The sequence below is a fragment of the Ambystoma mexicanum genome, chromosome 4q, assembly GCF_040938575.1.
Source record: "Ambystoma mexicanum isolate Mex_15411 chromosome 4q, UKY_AmexF1_1, whole genome shotgun sequence".
Taxonomy (NCBI): domain Eukaryota; kingdom Metazoa; phylum Chordata; class Amphibia; order Caudata; family Ambystomatidae; genus Ambystoma; species Ambystoma mexicanum.
Window position 1 is genome coordinate 434,219,837 of NC_090928.1, and position 13,050 is coordinate 434,232,886.

The 13,050-nt window shown below is 35.5% G+C and overlaps 2 non-coding genes across 2 annotated transcripts; both read left to right on the forward strand.

The window, feature by feature from the left end:
• The first annotated feature begins 4,013 nt into the window (after positions 1-4,013).
• TRNAC-GCA (transfer RNA cysteine (anticodon GCA)) lies at positions 4,014-4,085 on the forward strand. Its single transcript has one exon. It is a non-coding gene; the product is annotated as a tRNA-Cys (tRNA).
• Positions 4,086-8,739: 4,654 nt separating this feature from the next.
• Positions 8,740-8,811, forward strand: TRNAW-CCA (transfer RNA tryptophan (anticodon CCA)). Its single transcript has one exon. It is a non-coding gene; the product is annotated as a tRNA-Trp (tRNA).
• The last annotated feature ends 4,239 nt before the right edge of the window (positions 8,812-13,050 follow it).

Sequence of the window (13,050 nt, forward strand, 5' to 3'; positions counted from 1 at the left end):
CAGAATTTGTGCATTTGACAAAAGTTTTTTTTTCCATGTTCCAAGATCTACATGTGATACGAAATGTATGAATTCTTGCAATGGAAACCTCACTGTATTTAACCAAGGCAGATAAAGGACATCCTTCGCACCCCATATACTTATAAGGAGGTTTTGGTGGCTGAAAATGCATTGCTTTGATGGTGATTGCATGTTGCTTGCACTTTGTACATATTACTGAATTAATAAAGGTGAACATTTTAGAAGTGTGGGTATAGCTCAATGGTAGAGCATTTGACTGCAGATCAAGAGGTCTCTAGTTCAAATCTGAGTGCCCCCAGTCCAACTGTTGCACCTGTAGAAATATTTTTTTAAATAAATTGAAGAAAACATTTACAATCTTAGCATTTTATGTAATGAGCAACACATTTCTACATTTGAAATACTCCTGATCATCTCCTGAAACATAGGGTAAACACCATTAAGCTGTTTCGGATTTCTTCGTATGATACAAGCTGTGTATTACATTCACCCAAGTTCTACTGGTGATATTATCAGTTTGAAATAGTCCATTGGAAGCTCATATGAATGTTATAAAACTTTGGTGGAAACCAATAATATGCCCTTAATGAAATGTATTAATTTGTACAGCTGACCAGAAGTGCACTGATGTCATTAGTTCTACAAGTTCCATACAGTCACCCACTCTATCACTTTTTTTAAAAACGGGCAGTTTTCAGCATTCAAGGGTTTATGTCAGTGGTAGAGGGTAGGAGTGCAGTTCAAGAAGTCCCTGTTTCATAACCATATACCCTCTTCAATAGATCCTGTTAAAATGTTTTTCAACCCAATGCACTGTAAGAAACAATAAAATATATCATCATTTCATATACAAAACAATGAACAATTGGGTTTAACTATGCTCTTAGCACAACATCAACAAACTGCAGTAGAGAAGCAGTTACGTTTTGCAGAATTTGTGCATTTGACAAAAGTTTTTTTTTCCATGTTCCAAGATCTACATGTGATACGAAATGTATGAATTCTTGCACTGGAAACCTCACTGTATTTTACGAAGGCAGATAAAGGACATCTTTTGTACCCCTTATACTTATAAGGAGGGTTTGGTGGCTGAAAATGCATTGCTTTGATGGTGATTGCATGTTGCTTCCACTTTGTACATATTACTGAATAAATAAAGGTGAACATTTCAGAACTGGGGGTATAGCTCAGTGGTAGAGCATTTTGACTGCAGAGATCCCTAGTTCAAATCTGGGTGCCCCCTTGTCCAACTATTCTACCTGTAGAAATATTTTCTTAAATAAATTGAAGAAAACATTTACAATCTTAGAATTTTATGTAATGAGCAACACATTTCTACATTTGAAATACTCCTGATCATCTCTGGAAACATACGATAAACACCATTAAGCTGTTTCCGATTTCTTCGTATGATACAAGCTGTGTATTACATTCACCCAAGTTCTACTGGTGATATTATCAGTTTGAAATAGTCCATTGGAAGCTCATATGAATGTTATAAAACTGTGGTGGAAACCAATAATATGCCCTTAATGAAATGTATTAATTTGTACAGCTGACCAGAAGTGCACTGATGTCATTAGTTCTACAAGTTCCATACAGTCACCCACTCTATCAAATTTTTAAAAAAGAGCAGTTTTCAGCATTCAAGGGTTTATGTCAGTTGTAGAGGGTAGGAGTGAAGTTCCAGAAGTCCCTGTTTCATAACCATATACGCTCCTCAATAGATCCTGTTAAAATGTTTTTCAACCCAATGCACTGTAAGAAACAATAGGATATATCATCATTTCATATAAAAAACAATGAAAAATTGGGTTTAACTATGCTCTTAGCACAAAATCAACAAACTGCAATAGAGAAGCAGTTACGTTTTGCAGAATTTGTGCATTTGACAAAAGTTTTTTTTCCATGTTCCAAGATCTACATGTGATACGAAATGTATGAATTCTTGCACTGGAAACCTCACTGTATTTTACGAAGGCAGATAAAGGACATCTTTCGCAGGGTTTGGTGGCTGAAAATGCATTGCTTTGATGGTGATTGCATGTTGCTTCCACTTTGTACATATTACTGAATAAATAAAGGTGAACATTTCAGAACTGTGGGTATAGCTCAGTGGTAGAGCATTTAACTGCAGATCAAGAGATCCCTAGTTCAAATCTGGGTGCCCTCTTGTCCAACTGTTTTACCTGTAGAAATATTTTCTTAAATAAATTGAAGAAAACATTTACAATCTTAGCATTTTATGTAATGAGCAACAGATTACTACATATGAAATACTCCTGATCATCTCCTGAAACATAGTGTAAACACCATTAAGCTGTTTCGGATTTCTTCGTATGATACAAGCTGTGTATTACATTCACCCAAGTTCTACTGGTGATATTATCAGTTTGAAATAGTCCATTGGAAGCTCATATGAATGTTATAAAACTGTGGTGGAAACCAATAATATGCCCTTAATGAAATGTATTAATTTGTACAGCTGACCAGAAGTGCACTGATGTCATTAGTTCTACAAGTTCCATACAGCCACCCACTCTATCACTTTTTTAAAAAAAAGGGCAGTTTTCAGCATTCAAGGGTTTATGTCAGTGGTAGAGGGGAGGAGTGCAGTTCAAGAAGTCCCTGTTTCATAACCATATACCCTCTTCGATAGATCCTGTTAAAATGTTTTTCAACCCAATGCAGTGTAAGAAACAATAAGATATATCATCATGTCATATACAAAACAATGAACAATTGGGTTTAACTATGCTCTTAGCACAAAATCAACAAACTGCAGTAGAGAAGCAGTTACGTTTTGCAGACTTTGTGCATTTGACAAAAGTTTTTTTTTCCATGTTCCAAGATCTACATGTGATACGAAATGTATGAATTCTTGCAATGGAAACCTCACTGTATTTTACCAAGGCAGATAAAGGACATCCTTCGCACCCCATATACTTATAAGGAGGGTTTGGTGGCTGAAAATGCATTGCTTTGATGGAGATTGCATGTTGCTTGCACTTTGTACATATTACTGAATTAATAAAGATGAACATTTTAGAAGTGCGGGTATAGCTCAGTGGTAGAGCATTTAACTGCAGATCAAGAGGTCTCTAGTTCAAATCTGAGTGCCCCCTGGTGCACCTGTAGAAATATTTTTTTAAATAAATTGAAGAAAACATTTACAATCTTAGCATTTTATGTAATGAGCAACACATTTCTACATTTGAAATACTCCTGATCATCTCCTGAAACATAGGGTAAACACCATTAAGCTGTTTCGGATTTCTTCGTATGATACAAGCTGTGTATTACATTCACCCAAGTTCTACTGGTGATATTATCAGTTTGAAATAGTCCATTGGAAGCGCATATGAATGTTATAAAACTGTGGTGGAAACCAATAATATGCCCTTAATGAAATGTATTAATTTGTACAGCTGACCAGAAGTGCACTGATGTCATTAGTTCTACAAGTTCCATACAGTCACCCACTCTATCACCTTTTTAAAAAAGAGCAGTTTTCAGCATTCAAGGGTTTATGTCAGTGGTAGAGGGTAGGAGTGCAGTTCAAGAAGTCCCTGTTTCATAACCATATACCCTCTTCAATAGATCCTGTTTAAATATTTTTCAACCCAATGCACTGTAAGAAACAATAGGATATATCATCATTTCATATAAAAAACAATGAACAATTGCGTTTAACTACGCTCTTAGCACAAAATCAACAAACTGCAGTAGAGAAGCAGTTACGTTTTGCAGAATTTGTGCATTTGACAAACGTTTTTTTCCATGTTCTAAGATCTACATGTGATACGAAATGTATGAATTCTTGCAATGGAAACCTCACTGTATTTAACCAAGGCAGATAAAGGACATCCTTCGCACCCCATATACTTATAAGGAGGGTTTGGTGGCTGAAAATGCATTGCTTTGATGGTGATTGCATGTTGCTTCCACTTTGTACATATTACTGAATTAATAAAGGAGAACATTTCAGAACTGGGGGTATAGTTCAGTGGTAGAGCATTTGACTGCAGATCAAGAGGTCCCTAGTTCAAATCTGGGTGCCCCCTTGTCCACTCTTTTACCTGTAGAAATATTTATTTAATTAAATAAATTGAAGAAAACATTTACAATCTTAGCATTTTATGTAATGAGCAACACATTTCTACATTTGAAATACTCCTGATCATCTCCTGAAACATAGGGTAAACACCATTAAGCTGTTTAGGATTTCTTCATATGATACAAGCTGTGTTTTACATTTACCGAAGTCCTACTGGTGATATTATCAGTTTGAAATAGTCCATTGGAAGCTCATATGAACGTTATAAAACTCTGGTGGAAACCAATAATATGCCCTTAATGAAAATGAAATGTATTCATTTGTCCAGCTGACCAGAAGTGTACTGATGTCATTAGTTCTACAAGTTCCATACAGTCACCCACTCTATCACTTTTTTTAAAAACGGGCAGTTTTCAGCATTCAAGGGTTTATGTCAGTGGTAGAGGGTAGGAGTGCAGTTCAAGAAGTCCCTGTTTCATAACCATATACCCTCTTCAATAGATCCTGTTAAAATGTTTTTCAACCCAATGCACTGTAAGAAACAATAAAATATATCATCATTTCATATACAAAACAATGAACAATTGGGTTTAACTATGCTCTTAGCACAAAATCAACAAACTGCAATAGAGAAGCAGTTACGTTTTGCAGAATTTGTGCATTTGACAAAAGTTTTTTTTTCCATGTTCCAAGATCTACATGTGATACGAAATGTATGAATTCTTGCAATGGAAACCTCACTGTATTTAACCAAGGCAGATAAAGGACATCCTTCGCACCCCATATACTTATAAGGAGGTTTTGGTGGCTGAAAATGCATTGCTTTGATGGTGATTGCATGTTGCTTGCACTTTGTACATATTACTGAATTAATAAAGGTGAACATTTTAGAAGTGTGGGTATAGCTCAATGGTAGAGCATTTGACTGCAAATCAAGAGGTCTCTAGTTCAAATCTGAGTGCCCCCGGTCCAACTGTTGCACCTGTAGAAATATTTTTTTAAATAAATTGAAGAAAACATTTACAATCTTAGCATTTTATGTAATGAGCAACACATTTCTACATTTGAAATACTCCTGATCATCTCCTGAAACATAGGGTAAACACCATTAAGCTGTTTCGGATTTCTTCGTATGATACAAGCTGTGTATTACATTCACCCAAGTTCTACTGGTGATATTATCAGTTTGAAATAGTCCATTGGAAGCTCATATGAATGTTATAAAACTTTGGTGGAAACCAATAATATGCCCTTAATGAAATGTATTAATTTGTACAGCTGACCAGAAGTGCACTGATGTCATTAGTTCTACAAGTTCCATACAGTCACCCACTCTATCACTTTTTTTAAAAACGGGCAGTTTTCAGCATTCAAGGGTTTATGTCAGTGGTAGAGGGTAGGAGTGCAGTTCAAGAAGTCGCTGTTTCATAACCATATACCTTCTTCAATAGATCCTGTTAAAATGTTTTTCAACCCAATGCACTGTAAGAAACAATAAAATATATCATCATTTCATATACAAAACAATGAAAAATTGGGTTTAACTATGCTCTTAGCACAACATCAACAAACTGCAGTAGAGAAGCAGTTACGTTTTGCAGAATTTGTGCATTTGACAAAAGTTTTTTTTTCCATGTTCCAAGATCTACATGTGATACGAAATGTATGAATTCTTGCACTGGAAACCTCACTGTATTTTACGAAGGCAGATAAAGGACATCTTTTGTACCCCTTATACTTATAAGGAGGGTTTGGTGGCTGAAAATGCATTGCTTTGATGGTGATTGCATGTTGCTTCCACTTTGTACATATTACTGAATAAATAAAGGTGAACATTTCAGAACTGGGGGTATAGCTCAGTGGTAGAGCATTTTGACTGCAGAGATCCCTAGTTCAAATCTGGGTGCCCCCTTGTCCAACTATTCTACCTGTAGAAATATTTTCTTAAATAAATTGAAGAAAACATTTACAATCTTAGCATTTTATGTAATGAGCAACACATTTCTACATTTGAAATACTCCTGATCATCTCTGGAAACATACGATAAACACCATTAAGCTGTTTCCGATTTCTTCGTATGATACAAGCTGTGTATTACATTCACCCAAGTTCTACTGGTGATATTATCAGTTTGAAATAGTCCATTGGAAGCTCATATGAATGTTATAAAACTGTGGTGGAAACCAATAATATGCCCTTAATGAAATGTATTAATTTGTACAGCTGACCAGAAGTGCACTGATGTCATTAGTTCTACAAGTTCCATACAGTCACCCACTCTATCAAATTTTTAAAAAAGAGCAGTTTTCAGCATTCAAGGGTTTATGTCAGTTGTAGAGGGTAGGAGTGAAGTTCCAGAAGTCCCTGTTTCATAACCATATACGCTCCTCAATAGATCCTGTTAAAATGTTTTTCAACCCAATGCACTGTAAGAAACAATAGGATATATCATCATTTCATATAAAAAACAATGAAAAATTGGGTTTAACTATGCTCTTAGCACAAAATCAACAAACTGCAATAGAGAAGCAGTTACGTTTTGCAGAATTTGTGCATTTGACAAAAGTTTTTTTTCCATGTTCCAAGATCTACATGTGATACGAAATGTATGAATTCTTGCACTGGAAACCTCACTGTATTTTACGAAGGCAGATAAAGGACATCTTTCGCAGGGTTTGGTGGCTGAAAATGCATTGCTTTGATGGTGATTGCATGTTGCTTCCACTTTGTACATATTACTGAATAAATAAAGGTGAACATTTCAGAACTGTGGGTATAGCTCAGTGGTAGAGCATTTAACTGCAGATCAAGAGATCCCTAGTTCAAATCTGGGTGCCCTCTTGTCCAACTGTTTTACCTGTAGAAATATTTTCTTAAATAAATTGAAGAAAACATTTACAATCTTAGCATTTTATGTAATGAGCAACAGATTTCTACATTTGAAATACTCCTGATCATCTCCTGAAACATAGTGTAAACACCATTAAGCTGTTTCGGATTTCTTCGTATGATACAAGCTGTGTATTACATTCACCCAAGTTCTACTGGTGATATTATCAGTTTGAAATAGTCCATTGGAAGCTCATATGAATGTTATAAAACTGTGGTGGAAACCAATAATATGCCCTTAATGAAATGTATTAATTTGTACAGCTGACCAGAAGTGCACTGATGTCATTAGTTCTACAAGTTCCATACAGCCACCCACTCTATCACTTTTTTTAAAAAAAGGGCAGTTTTCAGCATTCAAGGGTTTATGTCAGTGGTAGAGGGTAGGAGTGCAGTTCAAGAAGTCCCTGTTTCATAACCATATACCCTCTTCGATAGATCCTGTTAAAATGTTTTTCAACCCAATGCAGTGTAAGAAACAATAAGATATATCATCATGTCATATACAAAACAATGAACAATTGGGTTTAACTATGCTCTTAGCACAAAATCAACAAACTGCAGTAGAGAAGCAGTTACGTTTTGCAGACTTTGTGCATTTGACAAAAGTTTTTTTTTCCATGTTCCAAGATCTACATGTGATACGAAATGTATGAATTCTTGCAATGGAAACCTCACTGTATTTTACCAAGGCAGATAAAGGACATCCTTCGCACCCCATATACTTATAAGGAGGGTTTGGTGGCTGAAAATGCATTGCTTTGATGGAGATTGCATGTTGCTTGCACTTTGTACATATTACTGAATTAATAAAGGTGAACATTTTAGAAGTGCGGGTATAGCTCAGTGGTAGAGCATTTAACTGCAGATCAAGAGGTCTCTAGTTCAAATCTGAGTGCCCCCTGGTGCACCTGTAGAAATATTTTTTTAAATAAATTGAAGAAAACATTTACAATCTTAGCATTTTATGTAATGAGCAACACATTTCTACATTTGAAATACTCCTGATCATCTCCTGAAACATAGGGTAAACACCATTAAGCTGTTTCGGATTTCTTCGTATGATACAAGCTGTGTATTACATTCACCCAAGTTCTACTGGTGATATTATCAGTTTGAAATAGTCCATTGGAAGCGCATATGAATGTTATAAAACTGTGGTGGAAACCAATAATATGCCCTTAATGAAATGTATTAATTTGTACAGCTGACCAGAAGTGCACTGATGTCATTAGTTCTACAAGTTCCATACAGTCACCCACTCTATCACCTTTTTAAAAAAGAGCAGTTTTCAGCATTCAAGGGTTTATGTCAGTGGTAGAGGGTAGGAGTGCAGTTCAAGAAGTCCCTGTTTCATAACCATATACCCTCTTCAATAGATCCTGTTTAAATATTTTTCAACCCAATGCACTGTAAGAAACAATAGGATATATCATCATTTCATATAAAAAACAATGAACAATTGCGTTTAACTACGCTCTTAGCACAAAATCAACAAACTGCAGTAGAGAAGCAGTTACGTTTTGCAGAATTTGTGCATTTGACAAACGTTTTTTTCCATGTTCCAAGATCTACATGTGATACGAAATGTATGAATTCTTGCAATGGAAACCTCACTGTATTTTACCAAGGCAGATAAAGGACATCTTGTGTATCCCTTATAGTTATAAGGAGGGTTTGGTGGCTGAAAATGCATTGCTTTGATGGTGATTGCATGTTGCTTCCACTTTGTACATATTACTGAATTAATAAAGGAGAACATTTCAGAACTGGGGGTATAGTTCAGTGGTAGAGCATTTGACTCCAGATCAAGAGGTCCCTAGTTCAAATCTGGGTGCCCCCTTGTCCACTGTTTTACCTGTAGAATTTTTTTTTAATTAAATAAATTGAAGAAAACATTTACAATCTTAGCATTTTATGTAATGAGCAACACATTTCTACATTTGAAATACTCCTGATCATCTCCTGAAACATAGGGTAAACACCATTAAGCTGTTTAGGATTTCTTCATATGATACAAGCTGTGTTTTACATTCACCCAAGTTCTACTGGTGATATTATCAGTTTGAAATAGTCCATTGGAAGCTCATATGAACGTGATAAAACTGTGGTGGAAACCAATAATATGCCCTTAATGAAATGTATTAATTTGTCCAGCTGACCAGAAGGGTACTGATGTCATTAGTTCTACAAGTTCCATACAGTCACCCACTCTATCACTTTTTTTAAAAAGGGCAGTTTTCAGCATTCAAGGGTTTATGTCAGTGGTAGAGCGTAGGAGTGCAGTTCAAGAAGTCCCTTTTTCATAACCATATACCCTCTTCAATAGATCCCGTTAAAATGTTTTTCAACCCAATGCACTGTAAGAAACAATAGGATATATCATCATTTCGTGTAAAAAACAATGAACAATTGGGTTTAACTATGCTCTTAGCACAAAATCAACAAACTGCAGTAGAGAAGCAGTTACGTTTTGCAGAATTTGTGCATTTGACAAAAGTTTTTTTTCCATGTTCCAAGATCTACATGTGATACGAAATGTATGAATTCTTGCAATGGAATCCTCACTGTATTTTACCAAGGCAGATAAAGGACATCCTTCGCACCCCATTTACTTATAAGGAGGGTTTGGTGGCTGAAAATGCATTGCTTTGATGGTGATTGCATGGTGCTTGCACTTTGTACATATTACTGAATTAATAAAGGTGAACGTTTTAGAAGTGCGGGTATAGCTCAGTGGTAGAGCATTTGACTGCAGATCAAGAGGTCCCTAGTTCAAATCTGAGTGCCCCCTGGTCCAACAGTTGCACCTGTAGAAATATTTTTTTAATTAAATAAATTGAAGAAAACATTTACAATCTTAGCATTTTATGTAATGAGCAACACATTTCTACATTTGAAATACTCCTGATCATCTCCTGAAACATAGGGTAAACACCATTAAGCTGTTTCGGATTTCTTCGTATGATACAAGCTGTGTATTACATTCACCCAAGTTCTACTGGTGATATTATCAGTTTGAAATAGTCCATTGGAAGCTCATATGAATGTTATAAAACTGTGGTGGAAACCAATAATATGCCCTTAATGAAATGTATTAATTTGTACAGCTGACCAGAAGTGCACTGATGTCATTAGTTCTACAAGTTCCATACAGTCACCCACTCTATCATTTTTTTAAAAAAGGGCAGTTTTCAGCATTCAATGGTTTATGTCAGTGGTAGAGCATTTGACTGCAGTTCAAAAGGTCCCTAATTCAAATCTGGGTGCCCCCTGGTCCAACTGTTGTACCTGTAGAAATATGTTTTTAAATACATTGAAGTAAACATTAACAATTTTAGCATTTTATGTAATGAGAAACACATTTCTACATTTGAAATACTCCTGATCATCTCCTGAAACATAGTGTAAACACCATTACGCTGTTTCGGATTTCTTCGTATGATACAAGCTGTGTATTACATTCACCCAAGTTCTACTGGTGATATTATCAGTTTGAAATAGTCCATTGGAAGCTCATATGAATGTTATAAAACTGTGGTAGAAACCAATAATATGCCCTTAATGAAATGTATTAATTTGTACAGCTGCCCAGAAGTGCACTGATGTCATTAGTTCTACAAGTTCCATACAGTCATCCACTCTATCACTTTTTTAAAAAAGGGCAGTTTTCAGCATTCAAGGGTTTATGTCAGTGGTAGAGTGTAGGAGTGCAGTTCAAGAAGTCCCTGTTTCTAACCATATACCCTCTTCAATAGATCCTGTTAAAATGTTTTTCAACCCAATGCAGTTTAAGAAACAATAAGATATATCATCATTTCATATACAAAACAATGAACAGTTGGGTTTAACTATGCTCTTAGCACACAATCAACAAACTGCAGTAGAAAAGCAGTTACGTTTTGCAGAATTTGTGCATTTGACAAAAGATTTTTTTTCCATGTTCCAAGATCTACATGTGATATGAAATGTATGAATTCTTGCAATGGAAACCTCACTGTATTTTACCAAGGCAGATAAAGGACATCCTTATACCTATAAGGAGGGTTTGGTGGCTGAAAATGCTTTGCTTTGATGGTGATTGCATGTTGCTTGCACTTTGTGCATATTACTGAATTAATAAAGGTAAACATTTTGGAACTGGGGGTATAGCTCAGTGGTAGAGCATTTAACTGCAGTTCAAGAGGTCCCTAATTCAAATTTGGGTGCCCCCTGGTCCAACTGTTGTACCTGTAGAAATATGTTTTTAAATAAATTGAAGTAAACATTAACAATTTTAGCATTTTATGTAATGAGAAACACATTTCTACATTTGAAATACTCCTGATCATCTCCTGAAACATAGTGTAAACACCATTACGCTGTTTCGGATTTCTTCGTATGATACAAGCTGTGTATTACATTCACCCAAGTTCTACTGGTGATATTATCAGTTTGAAATAGTCCATTGGAAGCTCATATGAATGTTATAAAACTGTGGTAGAAACCAATAATATGCCCTTAATGAAATGTATTAATTTGTACAGCTGCCCAGAAGTGCACTGATGTCATTAGTTCTACAAGTTCCATACAGTCACCCACTCTATCACTTTTTTAAAAAAGGGCAGTTTTCAGCATTCAAGGGTTTATGTCAGTGGTAGAGTGTAGGAGTGCAGTTCAAGAAGTCCCTGTTTCATAACCATATACCCTCTTCAATAGATCCTGTTAAAATATTTTTCAACCCAATGCAGTGTAAGAAACAATAAGATATATCATCATTTCATATACAAAACAATGAACAGTTGGGTTTAACTATGCTCTTAGCACACAATCAACAAACTGCAGTAGAAAAGCAGTTACGTTTTGCAGAATTTGTGCATTTGACAAAAGATTTTTTTTCCATGTTCCAAGATCACCATGTGATATGAAATGTATGAATTCTTGCAATGGAAACCTCACTGTATTTTACCAAGGCAGATAAAGGACATCCTTCGCACCCCATATACCTATAAGGAGGGTTTGGTGGCTGAAAATGCTTTGCTTTGATGGTGATTGCATGTTGCTTGCACTTTGTGCATATTACTGAATTAATAAAGGTAAACATTTTGGAACTGGGGGTATAGCTCAGTGGTAGAGCATTTGACTGCAGTTCAAGAGGTCCCTAATTCAAATCTGGGTGCCCCCTGGTCCAACTGTTGTACCTGTAGAAATATGTTTTTAAATAAATTGAAGTAAACATTAACAATTTTAGCATTTTATGTAATGAGAAACACATTTCTACATTTGAAATACTCCTGATCATCTCCTGAAACATAGTGTAAACACCATTACGCTGTTTCGGATTTCTTCGTATGATACAAGCTGTGTATTACATTCACCCAAGTTCTACTGGTGATATTATCAGTTTGAAATAGTCCATTGGAAGCTCATATGAATGTTATAAAACTGTGGTAGAAACCAATAATATGCCCTTAATGAAATGTATTAATTTGTACAGCTGCCCAGAAGTGCACTGATGTCATTAGTTCTACAAGTTCCATAAAGTCATCCACTCTATCACTTTTTTAAAAAAGGGCAGTTTTCAGCATTCAAGGGTTTATGTCAGTGGTAGAGTGTAGGAGTGCAGTTCAAGAAGTCCCTGTTTCTAACCATATACCCTCTTCAATAGATCCTGTTAAAATGTTTTTCAACCCACTGCACTGTAAGAAACTATAAGATATATCATCATTTCTTAGACAAAACAATCAACAATTGGGTTTAACTATGCTCTTAGCACAAAATCAACAAACTGACTGCAGTTCAAGAGGTCCCTAGTTCAAATCTGGGTGCCGCCTGGTCCAATTTTTGTACCTGTAGAAATATCTTTTTAAATAAATTGAAGTAAACATTAACAATTTTAGCATTTTATGTAATGAGCAACACATTTCTACATTTAAAATACTCCTGATCATCTCCTGAAACATAGGTTAAACACCATTACGCTGTTTCGGATTTCTTCATATGATACAAGCTGTGTATTACATTCACCCAATTTCTACTGGTGATATTATCAGTTTGAAATAGTCCATTGGAAGCTCATATGAATGTTATAAAACTGTGGTAG